This window comes from Herpailurus yagouaroundi, unplaced genomic scaffold (assembly GCF_014898765.1).
Source record: "Herpailurus yagouaroundi ecotype Mexico unplaced genomic scaffold, PumYag 67641, whole genome shotgun sequence".
Lineage (NCBI taxonomy): Eukaryota > Metazoa > Chordata > Mammalia > Carnivora > Felidae > Herpailurus > Herpailurus yagouaroundi.
The window spans coordinates 881,210-890,604 of record NW_024420442.1 but is presented as its reverse complement, the minus strand read 5'-3'; positions in this window follow the sequence as shown (position 1 = coordinate 890,604).

Sequence of the window (9,395 nt, the reverse complement as noted above, 5' to 3'; positions counted from 1 at the left end):
TCTGATTCAGAATCTTGGGTGGGGCCCAAGAATCTGAACTCCAAGTAGGCTTCGCTCTCTTACCTAGATGGATCTGATGCATGCTCTGGGGAAGGAACCCTAGGAAGCGATGAAAGGCAGATTCTGGAAGTTTAATAGCTTTGTTCATCTTAGGCATCGTGCCTGAGGCAGTTCCTTGGGCTCCAGCTCCGATTTCCTCTGTGGGGTTACTTCCTACTCTTGGGACAACAGGCCACAGACCATTGGGTCATCTTGCCTGTGGGCTGCAGGCATCCATCCAAGCCCAACTACCAGTGGTGTTTTTTTCTTAGCTCGGGCTGTAGAGGAGCATCCAGAACGAAGCTGAGGTTGCCGTCTAGTGGGTTCTGCGCACCAGGGGAATGGCCACACCAACCGCTCTTCGTGGATGTCAGTTTCTGGCCAAAGCTATCCTTAAACAACCCCCCACATTACACAGATACAAGCGCCCCACCCCCATCGTGCCCCTTCCTCACTTGGCAGATACCAGGCCAGCAGGATGTTTCATGTACTACAGTTGGTCCAGAAGCCAGACAGGAACTATGTATCTTTCAGGAATGACTTACAGACCTTTGGCCCCCAAGGTATGAAATGGGGCCCATTTCTGGCTATTGTTGTTTTAAAAATACTAATTAATTTTGAGAGAGAGAGAGAGAGAGAGCATGAGCAGGGGAGAGGCAGAGAGAGAGGGAGACACAGAATCTGAAACAGGCTCCAGGCTCGGAGTGGTCAGCCCAGAGCCCGACGCGGGGCTCGAACTCACGGACCGCGAGATCATGACCTGAGCTGAAGTCGGACGCTTAACCGACTGAGCCCCCCAGGCGCCCTGATTTCTGCCTCTTCTTAAAGGACGAAGCTATGGGCCTCTATTTAAAACACCAACTGTAAACTCTCCCTCTGAGATATTTCAAATCGGAAGGTGTAGTATAGAACAACAACTACAATACCACAACAACATTTAGAGCCAATTTAATACTTGACCGGTATTTATTAAGCAACCGACCCAGTTTTGGAGCTGTGAAAAATGTTACAGCAAAGGGAAAGACATTACTCCTGTTCCCAGACAGCTTAGAGTCTAGGTGTGAGAGAGAGCACCCAATTCCAATTTGGACGGGGTGGGGGCAGTTTCCCCCCACACCACTAACAAGCACTGCCCAGACGCCAGCTAGCGTCCTACGATTTAACTCGACCGACACTGTCTACCTAGAGATAGCATCAGATCCCACGGGTCAAGGGCTCAGTCCCGCAAGACTACTCCCCATACGCACGCACTTCAGATGCCAGTTGCAAACCCAGGTTTGTTACCTGTGCTTCTGACCAACCGACGGTAGATCAGAGGTTCCAACCACCACCTCTTTGGGTTCCATTGATGAGCTAGTGTTCCATGAATTTGCTCACAGAACCAGAGAAGCATTTTGCTTACCAGATTACCGGTTGCAAGATGATAGGATGTGACTCAGGAACAGCGGATGGAAGAACCACGTGGGATGAGCTATGGGGAAGGGCTGCGAAACCCCCATTCTCTCCCCAAGCGCCATTCTCCCCGAATCTCCAGCCAAACCCGGAAGCTCTCCGAAGCCAGTCGTTTTGGGCTTTCACGGAGGCTGCGTTACCGAGGCTTGATTGATTACATCACTGGCCGCTGGTGATCCACTCAAGCTCCAGCCCCTCTCCCTTCCCTGGAGGTCTGGGGGCGGGACGGAAAGTTCCAGCCCTCTAGATGCAAGGTTGGCTCTCTGGGCAACCAGCCCCCACGCGTAGATGCTTTCTGTAAGTTGCCTCGTGAGGACAAGAAAAACACCTTTATCTTTCACCACTGAGGAAATTCCAAGGGTTTTAGAAGCTCTGTGCTAAAACTAAGGCCAAGACCAGATACGTATTTCTTCTTAGACATCACAAGATCAACACACACCGATTGTACCGCATGCACCACAGCGATACCGTTCACACACACGCCACACGAACCCCAAGCCAACACAACACTGAACCACACGCGCGCGACACACGTACACACACAGCACACCTTTGTATGTGTGAATGCGTGTGTCAGTGTGAGCCTGTGCACAGGAGGGGGAGGGGTCTTGGCTCTCTGGAGCCCAGCTAGGTCGAAAGGAAGATACCAGGAAGTCAGGGACAAAGGCTTTCCCCTCCACGTTGTCACGCCCACTAGGAATGCAAAGACGGGAAGAGGTATTTAGAAAGCTATCCGAATCACAAACGACAACAGAAGCAAATCCCTTTGTAATCAGCCACAGCCATACACAGCTACATACAATAAACCCTCAATTAGCCAATCAAATTACTTCACGTTCAGGTTCTCCCCCACATTGTACGTTTAATGAAAGGGCAACGACAAAAGAAGTGAATGCAGAAAAGGTCAACAATAATAACATCTGTTAGGTATGTCCAAGAGTCAAAAGAGACTTACCTCTTCCATTTCGCTAACCATCCTGTTGGGGCGCCCCCGCTGGCTCAGTTGGTAGAGCAGGTGACTCTTCATCTCAGGGTTATAAGTTTGAGACCCACACTGGGTGTAGAGATTACTTCAGATATTTTAAAAAAAAAAAAAAAAAAAAAAAAAGGATTGCGTAAGTTACCGAGACCAATAACTTGCGGTATATTTGCGGATCACTATACTGTTGGCAAAGCACTATTCCTATATATTATCTCATTTAATCCTTACACCTCTCTCTGACCCTCCCTGGCTTGTGTTCTTTCTCTCTCTCAAAAATAAATACACATTAAAAAAAATTGTTTAAATGTCTAGCTAAGTGTTGTCAACAAGGTCACAACTGCTCTTTATTTTGGTGTAAAAAAGCCCACCGATTTTTCATTTTGAGCTGTTCTATGAACCTTTGTGCGACCTGCTCACTTGACAGTGGTAAGAGCATGGGATTTAGAACTTGACATACTCGTGTAGAAAATATAGGTCCGACACTATCCAAGTGGTCTTGGCCAAGTCACTGTACTTCCACAAGTTTCTGCAGAACGGATGGGTTAGAGTCTGGGGTCTAGAGCGAGACCAAGTATGAATCCTAGCTCTTATACTTACAAGCTGGCTGGTTTGGGGCAGGTTAAATAACCTCCCTGTGCCTCAGTTTCCCCATCCATTACCTTCACAGGGTGTTATCAGGAATAAATAACATACTGTGTGCATCCAACACAATACCGAACACTTCTAAGAGCCCAATAAACAGCGGCGATTATTACTTACCCTAGCCTGAGAGTGAGAACGGAAGTTGGCAATTATTAGGGAAAGACTGCAGGTGTGGCTGGCAACTTCAACCAACACGCACACGTTTACTGTGTCACAAATCCCTCCCACAAAAGGCGAGATTCGCACCACAGTGCATAAAAAAAGCTCACTTCAACTTCAGTAAACGGTGGATGTTTACAGGGCCTTCCTACGAAAACGTTCTCCTGGAATAGTTTAGATTTGCTAAGAAGGCACACCTCTCCCAGCCTAAAGATCGTATCTGGCACTCTCCCTTCAAAAGCGTGATACCAGTTAAAAGCACGGAACAAGTGAGGTTGGCCAAGCCACCAGCTGCTGTTTGGTTAGCCCGGCACACTGGCATGGCGAACAAGGTGTACGACTTGGGGCCACGGAGACCTGAGTTGGAGACTTGGCTATTGGGTTGAATGATGTCTCTGCATCCCAGATTCCTTGTCTGTAAAATAAGGATAATAAGAGCTGCCATTCAGGAATTTTGGTGAAGACTGGAGATATCTAAAGCACCTAGCTGGGGCCAAGAGTAGTAGCTCTGTGAAGGAAGTCTTTACTACTACAAACCGTATTCAACTTCTGGTCTCCGAGTCAGCTGAGGTGGAAGGGAGTCTGTTTTTGATCGATTGATCGATCGACTTATTTGTGGTTTGTGATTTTTTTTTTTTTTGAGAGACAAAGAGCACGAGGAGGGGGAGAGGGGCAGAGAGAGAGGGAGACACACAATCTGAAGCAGGCCCCAGGCTCCGAGCGGTCAGCCCAGGGCCCGACCCCACGAACCCGGAGATCATGGACCTGAGCTGAAGTCGGACGCTTCGGTGACTCAGCCATCCGTGAGCCCGTTTTCTTTTTAATCACACCTTTTCACGTGCCCTTAATGAGAACTGTTCCGACAGAGGATAGCCAGCCAACATTCAGCCACCTGAGTTCAAAACAGCGTCGCGGGTAGAGGGCTGGGCCAAATAGGTGAAAAGCCTCAAACTTCCAGCTATAAAATAAATAAATAAGTCACGGGGAGGTAATGTACAGCACAGGAAAGGTAGTCAATAATATCGTAATAACTTTGTGTTGGGTCAGATGGTGACTAAACATACTGCCGTGATCATTTTGTGATGTATAAAAATATCAAATCACTGCGTTGTGTATCCGAAACTAATACGATATTGCACGTCAATCATAATTCAATAAAAAATTAAAAAATAATAGAAAAAAAAGTTTAAAAAAAAAGACAGTGCAACGTGGGGGCACCTGGGCAGCTCAGTCAGTTGAGCGTCTGACTCTTAATTTAGGCTCAGGTCATGATCTCACAACTCTTGAGTTCAAGCCTCACATTGGGCTCTCTGCTGACAGCACAGAGCCTGCTTGGGATTCTCTCTCCCCAACCCCCCCCCCCGACTTCCCCTTTCCCCACTGGCGCTTTGTCTCTCTCCCGCTCTCAAAAATAAATAAACATTAAAAAAAAAACCAACACCAGGGGCACCTGGGTGGCTCAGTCCGTTAAGCCTCCAACTCTTGGTTTCGGCTCAGGTCACGATCTCAGTTTGTGAGTTCGAGCCCCACATCAGGCTCCATGCTGACAGTGCGAAGCCTGCCTGGGATTCTTTCTTTCCCTCGCTCTCTGCCCCTCCCCCACTTGCTCTCACTGTCTCTCAAAAATAAATAAATAAACTAAAAAAAAAAAAAGAAAACTTAAAAAAACAGTGTAATGTGGGGCGCCTGGGTGGCGCAGTCGGTTAAGCGTCCGACTTCAACCAGGTCACGATCTCGCGGTCCGTGAGTTCGAGCCCCGCGTCGGGCTCCGGGCTGATGGCTCGGAGCCTGGAGCCTGTTTCCGATTCTGTGTCTCCCTCTCTCTCTGCCCCTCCCCCATTCATGCTATGTCTCTCTCTGTTCCAAAAATAAATAAACGTTGAAAAAAAAAATTAAAAAAAAAAACCAGTGTAATGTGTAGTCACTTAATTGTTTAAAATAAAATAATAAAAGTACACGTCATGGAATAACTCATAATACTTTTTTTTTTTTTTTTTTTTTTTTACTTTTTATTTTAAGTAGGCTTTACGCCCAGCACAGAGCCCAGTGCAGGGTACAAACACGTAACCCTGAGATCAAGACCCGAGCTGAGATAGACGAACGCTTAACCGACTGAGCCACCCAAGTGCCCCTGGAATCGCTGATAATTCTTAAATTTGTTTTAGCTAATGCTTTCAACTTCTTCACTAAGTCTCTCGATTTTTGCAACAAGGAAACAAACAAAAAAAACCCCGCCGTCGTGTTTCTATCGTTTTTATTTTGTTTTCCCTACAGTCTGAGAGAGGTGATACGAAACAAAAGTGTTGTGGGGTGGCCATAGGAACAAATAAAGGAAATGGACATTTATGGAGCTCCAACTATGTGCCAGGCGCTGTGCTAGGCATTTAACACACGCCATCTCATTTTAGCAGTACAATATCCCTAAAGCATAGGGATTCTTTTTATCCCCATCTTACAGCTGGGGAACTGAGCTTAAATGTCTTGCCCAAGTCACACAGCTTGTGTCTGAAACAGAAACTGAAATGAACACTGTGCCCTTTTCCTTAGAAGAGCCCGCCTCGCGATTGCTGACCAATCTTTGATCTGAGATAATGAGCCTCAGGTTGCTGTGAAAGGCAGTGTCAGTCTCACCTCTAGAGCAAGGTGCATTCCGTGTGCAGCCATGGCATTAGCAGGCCTAACTCCAAAAGATTTGGGCCCATTTCCTTTCCTAATTCCTCTTAACTTCCCTTAAGTTGGTAGGAGCCGTGCTGCCCATTGTTCCCTTCAGCCTATTTGTCCTGAGGATTTGCTAATTCAATTATTTTATTCTTCCAATATTGATCTTCGCACCGTCCTCTAAGCCTTCACTGGTCCCATTCCCGGAAGCGCAATGATTTCCCATCAAGTTTTAATTCTGCGGGTGCACTCAACTAGGTCAACATCACCTTCTCCTTGGTATTCATCTGCCCAGATTTCCTCATTAGACTTTAAAATTAGATTTCCCTGCCTCCTGGAGCAGGGCCCTCCCCCTTCCCTGAAATGGCGGAATGATTTCAGCACTTTCTCAAGAAAGTTGTGTAGGGAGCTACAGCTCAATTTTCAAAGTAAGGGACGTTACGACCCAGGTCTGGGATGCAGTTCAGTGGTTTCAAAGGCCGACCTACCACACAGAAGAAGTCATATTATAATGACTACCGATTCAAGAATCCTCAGCTTTTTGTAGGGGCGCCTGGGTGGCTCGGTCGGTTAAGCCTCCGACTCTTGATTTCGGCTCAGGTCATGGTCTCATGGTATTAACACTGAGGTCCGCACGGGGCTCTTGCATTGAGTGTGGAGCCTGCTTGAGATTCTCTCTGTCCCTCTCTCTCTGTTCTTCCCCCCCCCTTCTCTCTCTTTCTCTCTCTATATATATATAAATTTTTTTTAATAATAAAAATGAAAACCAGAATCTTCAACTTTTGTAGAGTATTATGAAATATTTTATTTTTAAAATTTCTTAGGAGAGCACAGAGTAGATGAAGGGTGGTAAGATTGACAAGAGTGGGGGAGTGAGTGAGAATGATTTGAAATCAGGTCAGAAACATCGGATTATAGTACTTCAAGAAATGACACTTGAGAAATTAAATGTCACTTTTTCTGTTGAAGGCCTATCTTGTCTTTTCTGACAACCTACATAAGGGCAAATGCAAGATCTATCTTTTAGATCCAGATAGATCATGTATGATTGGAAAAACATACCAGTGGAATCAGCCAACATATTTGACAGGAGGTATTATGGTGTACAGGTGATTGAGCGTTGGACTAGGACTAGAAAGAGAGCAGTGTTAGTCAGGCAGTGAGAACAGAAAGCTGTGGTTAATTAAGTAAGGAGGGGTTGGTGGGCATGGGCTAAACCAACTCAATTGTTGGTGGGGATTTCTAAAAGCCAGAGTTGCAATTAAAAGTCACTTGGGAGGGAGCATGGAAGGGGGAGAGTTGTTCTAGGATAGGGGAAAACTGAACTTCATTTTTTTGGTCGACATCATACTTTCTAGCATAATACCTAACAATTTAGCTCTTACCATATGCCAAGCATTCTGCTAAGCACTGTCTGTAGATTATCTCACTTCATCCTTTGAAACAATCCTATTTGTTCATAGATAGGAAAATTAAGCTCAGAAAGGCTAGGTGACTTATTCAAACTCGTGCGGCACTTCAGTAGTAGAATCTGGGTTCAAATCTAAGCATTCTTTTCTCCAGAGTCTGTGCTTGTAAACATTATGTTATATTGGCTTTCAAGTGTAAACAGAAGGAAAGAAACCAGAATATAAAGAGCCTAGACTTGCTTGGAGAGGATTATAATTGATGGAGTTATGGTCCCAGAAAAAGAGTGACTAGAAAGACGGGAGATATTTGCCTTGGGAATGAAAGGAAAACATCTTTCTTCTAGAACAAGAAGGAAAGAAGCTAAGCAAACAAAAGGGAGAGGAGCGACTGGGTGGCTCAGTCAACTAAGCGTCTGACTCTTGGTTTTGGCTCAGGTCATGATCTCACAGCTTGTGAACTCGAGCCCCGTGTCGACAGTACGGAGCCTGCTGGGGATTCTCTCTCTCCTTCTCTCTCTGTCCCTCCCCCACTTGTGCTTTCTCTCTCAAAATAAATAAATACACATTTTCTTTTTTTTTTTTTTTTAATTTTTTTTTTTTCAACGTTTATTTATTTTTGGGACAGAGAGAGACAGAGCATGAACGGGGGAGGGGCAGAGAGAGAGGGAGACACAGAATCGGAAACAGGCTCCAGGCTCTGAGCCATCAGCCCAGAGCCCGACGCGGGGCTCGAACCCACGGACCGCGAGATCGTGACCTGGCTGAAGTCGGACGCCCAACCGACTGCGCCACCCAGGCGCCCCAAATACACATTTTCTAAGAAAGGAAGAGACAGAGAGATTTTGAAATGGAGAAAATAGATCCCGAGGGAGCACACAATGTATAAGTCAAGTAGCGTGCCGCAATCTAAAAAAGTCTGGAACAGTAATTGGTTACGGAGGTAGGGACTCTGTAAGATGACAAGGATTTTTAAATATAACGAGGGCCCTCTAAGACTAGGGAAGATGAATTTTCAACGAACTCCATGAACGTGGTTTGATAATTTTCTCAATGATCATTTTTCAATCGATAGTTTTCTATAGGGATTACCTTAGAGCCCAAGATATAGTCTGTGAAAAGCAGGAGGCTTTAGCCGGGACAGGATAAAAGAAAAACGATGATAATAAGGTCAAAGGGACGGGGGGACTCCGGGAAGGGAACATGTTAGTTCGTTGGGAAGCCTCTAGGAAATTGGGGCACTAGACACATGGATCAACTTTTTTCCTCCACGGGAGGAAACTGACAGCCAGGATTTTTCACCTGGTCACACTGTGCTGAGCGGGGGTAAGGATCAATGGCACAAGTGACCACCTCCATGCTTCCCTGGGCAGCCAGTCCATGCTGGACTCAAGAGTTCCAATACCAGTAAGACAGAAGTTAATTCTCTGGGAGCCCCCTCAGAATAGTTGGGCCACTAGGGGAGGTCGGGGGCTAGGGAGTCGCTTCCTGCTATTATGGTGATGCACGGAGAGCAGGGTCTCCATGTAAAGGTGTCCTGAATCTCCCTACTGGCTTTGGTGAGTCTGGTGCCGGAGACTTTCCATTGGTTTCTGATCCCTCACGGATGGAATGCGTCCATGAATTACTGCTGAATCAATGTGTCTGTTGAGGAAAGAAGGGTTTAGGACGTCCTACTCTGCCATCTTGCCGATGTCAACTGCCCCTCAACCTCTTTTTTGTTTGTTTGTTCATTTGCTTTCTTTTACTGGTATTCTTTGTTTGTCTTTCAGCAGATTCCCACAAAAAGGTGAGTGATAGTTCAATTTTTTTTTTTACTTGGCCTACCTAAACATGTTTATTTTACTCTCCTGCTTGATGGCTACTTTTTGACTGAATAGGGAATGTTAAATGAAAAATAACGTTCTTGCAGAATTTTGAAGGAATCGCTACATGGTCTCATAGCTCTGTGTTGTGCTTGAGAACTCAGATGTCATTTTGAGGCTTGATCCTTTGTAAGTAACCTACTTTTTCCTACCTGGGAGTTCTTACTGCTGTCTCTTTATCCCTATTGTTCT